Genomic DNA, 7702 nt, shown 5'->3' on the forward strand with positions numbered 1-7702 from the left:
CTATGGATCCATATCTAAGATTCGCGTTCACGGTTCAAAAACCAATGATTAAACGTTACCGAGCTAAAGGGAATGTTTATGCCGTTGTATAACCCACACATATATAAGTTTAAGTACTCGTGCCTAGTATGTAAAACATAAAATCCGCATGTATTCTCAGTTCCCAAAATAAGTTAAAGTAAAAAGGGAATGCTATAACTCACAATGATAAAGTAGCGTTAAAAGTCGAGTCGGGAAAAGTGTGCAAGTAATCGGTCCGAAAGTCCTCAACCTAAGTCAAATAGTACTAAGTCAGTAAATCGTCTGAAAAGTTTTAAAAGTATGTAAATAAGGTCTTAAGGGTCATCATCATTCATCATCAAACAAAAGGCATAAAGTAAGTTTCGTTTACGAAAGTAGTTTAAAACAAGGGCTGAGTTCGGTCAGTCACCACGGTCTCTACACAAACTGAACAGAGGTGAGACCAGTGGCCATGGCTCCGTATATGAGTCCTTTAAGTGTGTTAAAATTTACAGAAGCAAATTCATCTTTGTTTAACCGTGGTGACGGTTTAAGTGCGAGTAGGTCAGAAATTTCTGCACAACGTTAAAAGGACATAGTGACGATCGGAGGGCCATAAATCCCAAAACGTAACTCGGATGAAGACGAGTCTTATATGAAAAGTTATCTACTCGAAAAGATATATTTGAAAATCATAATCACAACAGCCCAGGTCTACTGGTCTGTTACAGAAACAGCAAAACAGTAGGTAGAGAACAGTAAGCAGAATAAAAATGGGTTCCGGTGAGTTTGGTGCTTGATGTTCATCATGGTTCTCATCCTTGATGCCTATAGCTTCAAGTGTACAACTCATTGATGTGTTTACATCATCTTTACCATGGTTTGACCATCATAACCCAAGTGTAAGTCTAAGACATGAAGCACAACTCACTTAAGAGTTGTATGAAGTTTGATGAACCAAAGTTACATCAAAGTCTTAGATCTAACACATACATGAACTTTAAAACTAATAATAAGTTACAAACTTGAAAATGAACTTATAAAATCAAGATCTTAAGTTGTAGAACATCGTTCTTAGTTTGATCTTGAAGATCCAAGACTCAAAAGTCTAGATCTAACATAAGTGTACAAAGTTATAATTAAAAAGTTTCATTTACTTGTTCTTAAACTTTTAAAGTTACTTTTAGTTCAAGATTAATGAGATCAAAGTTAACTAGTAACATTTGACCAATCACAACCAACAAACAAGAAATTAAAGTGTATACTATGAAGAAATAAACTAAGTAAACAAGTAATTAGTTCATGGTTTGTTCATACTTTAAAGATTCAAACCAAAGTTTGATCTTTAAGAAAGTAAACTTTAAAGTTTACTAACATGACTTACAAGTATGATTTGCAACACATGAACTCTAAATCTTTGGAAGCATTAAATGTAGAACATAAACTAAAGAGTTTTGTTCTTGTATGTCTTGTAAGAACAAGATAATTGAAGATTGAAACTAGTAAGTTTGATTCTTGAAGACATGTAAGTAATGACAACAATAATAAGTAAGTAAGCTACCATTAAGATCAAGTAACAAAACAACAAACAAAAATGATGATGATGAGTGTGTTTGGTTCGGTTTTAAGAAAGGGAAAGAAGAGAGAAAAGTTGTTCATATTACTTACAAGATGAGAGAAAATGAGAGAAAGTTTGAGAGAAAATGGTGTAAGTGTTTGTGTGTGTGTTTGAATGAAAGAGTAAAATGAATACTAGTGAGTATGTAGTGTAAAAATAAATTATAACACCACTAAATGGCCACAAAGGCCGACGGCATTGGGAGAGGGGAGAGGGAGGGAAATGTTTGTTGGTTACTAGTATGAAAAGCTTACAAAAGTTGGTTAAATGAGGTGCATGCATGGGGATTAAGGAGTAACTAGATTCCAAGTCTCCTTAAACAACTAGTTCATTATTAAAATGATACTTACATGTATGTATGGGCTAACTAGTCCACTTAAGGGTGCAGGGTGGGCTTTATAAGCCCATGTTCAATTAAGAGCCCAAGTTGTATGTAATTAACAAATGAATCCAATTAAAGCCCAAGTAATTAACTAATAACTTTAGTTAATTAAAATGATTAATAAAACTAATCATGAATGTAAATAATATGTGAAAATATTATTCGTGTAAGTTTCGTGTGTCACAAAGACGTTTCAGGCAATTAAAGTCAAGTTCGGGCAATCATGGCAACATGCAAATGTAATGACATACATTCGTTTAATCACACGTGTTAATAATAATAATTATTAATAAATAAACGTTGGAAAATACAGGGTCGTTACATTACCCACCTGTTAAAGAAAATTTCGTCCCAAAATTTTAAGCTGAGGTAGATGGAGGAGTTGGGAAAAGGTGAGGATACTTCCGCATCATTTGATCCTCTCGCTCACAAGTAAACTCAGGTCCTCGTTTGGCATTCCATCGCACTCGTACGATCGGAATCTTGTTGCGTTTCAAAGTTTTGATCTCACGATCCATAATTTCAACAGGTTCTTCCACAAAGTGGAGTTTGTCGTCAATTGTAAGTTCCTCAAGTGGTATGATAAGTTCTGGTGCAGCAAGACACTTCTTCAAGTTGGACACGTTGAAGGTGGGATGAACTGAGCTCAATTGTGCTGGTAGATCCAGACGGTAAGCGATGGGTCCAACACGTTCCAAGATTTCAAAAGGACCAATGTATCGTGGGTTTAACTTTCCACGTTTTCCAAAATGGATCACACCTTTCCAAGGTGCAACTTTCAACATTACCCGATCACCAACGTTCAATTCAAAGTCCTTACGTTTAAGATCGGCATAACTCTTTTGGCGATCATGGGCAGTTGATAATGCTAAAAACGAACATATATTTCATAGCATTATTCCTCAAGAAAGACAAGCTTTTAGTTGCAATTGTTCTATTTACAAGTGATATTCGTTTAAATAATAAAAGATGAAGACAAAAGACAGATTCGACGAATTGAAGACGCAAACGACCAAAAAGCTCAAAAGAACAAAAGACAATCAAAGAGGTTCCAATTATTGATAAGAAACGTCTCGAAATCACAAGAGTACAAGATTCAAAACGCAAAGTACAAAATATAAAATTGTACGCAAGGACGTTCGAAAATCCGGAACCGGGACCAGAGTCAACTCTTAACGCTCGACGCAACGGACTAAAAATTACAAGTTAACTATGTATATAAATATAATATAATATATAATTAATTATATTAATTATATATATATTATAAACCGTCGGTAAACAAAGAGCCAAACTCCTGTGAGCTGTAAATTCATTCTCCGCGACTCGCGGAGTTTGAAGAGGATTTAACCGCGAGTCGCGGAGCCCCAAATTTGAAAACTGCCTATAAAGCCAACCGAATTCTGATCAAAAAATATAATCTTTTTCTCTCTTCTCTCATATGTAAACGATATATATATATATATAATTTATATTTTAATTTTAATTTTAATTCTAATAATAAGGGTATGTTAGCGAATGTTGTAAGGGTGTAAGTCGAAATTCTGTCCGTGTAACGCTACGCTATTTTTAATCATTGTAAGTTATGTTCAACCTTTTTATATTAATGTCTCGTAGCTAAGTTATTATTATGCTTATTTAAAACGAAGTAATCATGATGTTGGGCTAGTTACTAAAATTGGGTAATTGGGCTTTGTACCATAATTGGGGTTTGGACAAAAGAACGACACTTGTGGAAATTAGACTATGGGCTATTAATGGGCTTTATATTTGTTTAACTAAATGATAGTTTGTTAATGTTAATATAAAGATTTACAATTGGGCGTCCCTATAAATTACCATATACACTCGATCGGACACGATGGGCGGGGTATTTATATGTACGAATAATCGTTCATTTAACCGGACACGGGAATGGATTAATAGCCACTAGAATAATTAAAACAGGGGTGAAATTACATTCAAGGGTAATTGGTGTAATTGTTAACAAAGTAGTAAAACCTTGGTTTACACGCAGTCGATAACCTGGTGTATTCATTAAACAAAGTATTAAAACCTTGTTACAATTCGAATCCCCTATTAGTTGGAATATTTAACTTCGGGTATAATAATAATTTGACGAGGACACTCGCACTTTATATTTATGACTGATGGACTGTTATGGACAAAAACCAGACGGACATATTAAATAATCCAGGACAAAGGACAATTAACCCATGGGCATAAAACTAAAATCAACACGTCAAACATTATGATTACGGAAGTTTAAATAAGCATAATTCTTTTATTTCATATTTAATTTCCTTTATTTTATATTTAATTGCACTTCTAATTATCGCACTTTTATTTATTGTTATTTAATTGCACTTTTAATTATCGTCCTTTTTAATTATCGCAAGTTCATTTTATCGCACTTTTATTATTCGCAATTTCATTATCGTTATTTACTTTACGCTTTAAATTAAGTCTTTTATTTATTTATTTTACATTAGGTTTTAACTGCGACTAAAGTCTTAAAATCGACAAACCGGTCATTAAACGGTAAAAACCCCCCTTTATAATAATAATATTACTTATATATATATTTGTATTTTTATAAAAGTAAACTAATATAGCGTTAAGCTTTGTTTAAAGATTTCCCTGTGGAACGAACCGGACTTACTAAAAACTACACTACTGTACGATTAGGTACACTGCCTATAAGTGTTGTAGCAAGGTTTAAGTATATCCATTCTATAAATAAATAAATATCTTGTGTAAAATTGTATCGTATTTAATAGTTTTTCCTAGTAAAATATAAACTATTTCGTATACACCCCGCTGCACATCAAGTATTTTTGGCGCCGCTGCCGGGGACACTCTTAAACGCCGGAAGCGCAACGCTAATATAAAAAAAAAAAAAAAGATTTTTAGTTAACTTTTATTAAAATTCGTTTTTGTAAAAATACGTTTTAATTATTCAAAAATATAAAAAGAAAAATAAAAATATAAGTATTTTTAAGATTTTGTTAAATATTTAAGTTTTATAAGTTTCTTTATTTTTAGTTTAGTTTATAAAAATATAAGTTTTATTTTAATATCTTTTATTTATTTAAAAACAGAAAACAGAAATAAAAAAAAATAAATAAATAAAGAAAAAACGCGTCGAATATTTAAACCTGTCAGCTAAATTCTGGAACCCCGCGACTCGCGGGGTTTGAAGCATTAAATACCGCAAGTCGCGGAGACTTTCTGACAGGCGACAAAAAACCCTAATCGAGCATTAATTACGGGTATTAATTAATTATTATTATTATTTAACCCTAATAATTATTATTATTATTATTAGTTTTATTTTAACTTTTACTTTTTATTTAATTTATGTATTTAGTATTAATTAGTTTAATTAAATTGTAAAATTAATAGTTTTATTAAATAAATAATATAAAAATAATATTTTTATAAAAATTGTACTTTTTACAACTTTTTATATATTTTTATATTTTGTCCCTTTTTAATCGTTGTAGCATAACTTTTGTATTTTTAGCTCATATTTAATTTTAAACTTAGTTTTTGCTATAGTTATTTTTACTCCTAGATTTTTAGGCTTTGCCGTAGAATTCCTTAAGTGCTTTTTCTTTAGACTAAGATTTAGGTACTTTAAAATTTTGCGACGCCTTTTTAAGTTTTAGTTTCTTTTTAAGTTATTTCCATTTGGGATTTAGTTTTTCCTGTAAGCTTTAATATTTTTTTTAGACGACTTTTACTATGTACCAATTATCATTCCAATTAGTAATATCAATTTGCGATTATAATTTTAAGTTAGTTGTAGTAATAAGGTTAGGTTAGTCAAGTATTTTTAAGTTTTGATAAGTTTCTTTTATTTTATTTTTTTTTCGTCACTTTTTTTCAACCATTTTTTTCTTTTTCTACCTTTTGCGACGAACTCTTTTTCTCTCTTATTTCTCGCCATTCTAGTTTTTAGGACTTAGAATTTTTTCTACTTCTTATCTAAATTTCTTAAAATTACGAAAATTTATTTTAAGTGGTTAAATTAATAGACATCAAAATTTTCTGGTTCGTAGTAATAGTTGGATTTGTACGTGGACCCGGTTATTGGAGCCAAACAGTCCTCAATTATATTGAGACCAAACGAATCCTGCCCCTCTTCTGCATCTTTTGCCTATTCGAAACGTGGGCAAAATCAGAAAAGTCTATTGATTGGATAACTTATTATAATTTTTCTTTCCTTTTTAAAACTAATAGGATATTCAGTGAATGCACCGAGCAAGACGTTCATCACCTTTTGTACGTTCACCACCTGTAACTAGATCAAGACATTTAGCAAATATAACCGCCGTTGATTTTTCTTTAGAATCGTCATCCAGTCGACCAAGTACTTCAGTTCAAATTTCCGATAATCCATTTTTTGAACCCGACCTCACAATTGAGAATCCGGAAAATATTCAGGAACGGTTCGTAGATCCTGAACCACTAAACCTTCCTCCGGAACCACCAATCATTCAAACAGAGATTGTTGAGGAATGAACCATTAAATCAGAATCATCTAGTGATACCGATTCAACAAATTCAATTATGGAGAATCTGGAACCTTTAAGTATGGAAGACCGAATGAGAGCTAAATGCACTGGCCAAGGTCACGCAATTACTCATCCAGACATTAATGCGCCAGATTATGAAATCAAAGGACAAATTCTACACATGGTGACTAATCAATGCCAATTTAGTGGTGCGCCGAAGGAAGATCCAAATGAACATCTACGTACCTTTAATAGGATCTGCACACTATTTAAAATCCGAGAAGTGGAGGATGAACAGATATATCTCATGTTATTTCCCTGGACTTTAAAGGGAGAAGCCAAAGATTGGTTGGAATCGTTACCTGAAGGGGCAATTGATACATGGGACGTTTTAGTTGAAAAATTTCTTAAACAATTCTTTCCTGCATCTAAAGCCGTAAGACTTCAAGCAGAAATTGTTACGTTTACACAGAAACCAAATGAAACTCTATATGAGGCGTGGACAAGATATGGAAAGTTATTAAGAGGATGTCCGCAACATGGTTTAGACACCTGTCAAATAGTACAAATATTTTACCAAGGATGCGACATCACTACAAGGAAAGACATAGATATAGCAGCTGGTGGTTCTATTATGAAGAAAACCGAAACTGATGCTTACAAAATTATTGATAATACTGCTTCCCACTCACATGAGTGGCACCAAGAAAAAGACATCATTAGATCATCTAAAGCAGCTAGAGCCGATTCTAGCCATGACTTAGATTCCATTTCCGCAAAGATAGATGCTGTGGAGAGACGAATGGAAAAGATGACTAAGGATATTCACTCAATACGAATTAGTTGTGAGCAGTGTGGAGGACCACATTTGACAAAAGATTGTCTCAGTATTGAATTAACAATGGAACAAAGAGAGAATATTTCATACATAAACCAAAGGCCTGGAAATAATTATCAGAATAATTATCAACCGCCAAGACCGATTTACAATCAAAACCAGAATTATAACCGAAATATTCCATACAACAACCAACAAGGTCCTAGCAATCAACAAGTATCCAATAATAATTACAATCAGCAAAGACCTAATTTTCAAAACAAACCACCACAACAGACCGATGATAAAAAGCCGAATTTAGAAGATATGATGACGAAGCTAGTTGAAACTCAAACGCAGTTTTT

Source organism: Rutidosis leptorrhynchoides, chromosome 4 (assembly GCF_046630445.1).
Source record: "Rutidosis leptorrhynchoides isolate AG116_Rl617_1_P2 chromosome 4, CSIRO_AGI_Rlap_v1, whole genome shotgun sequence".
NCBI lineage: Eukaryota > Viridiplantae > Streptophyta > Magnoliopsida > Asterales > Asteraceae > Rutidosis > Rutidosis leptorrhynchoides.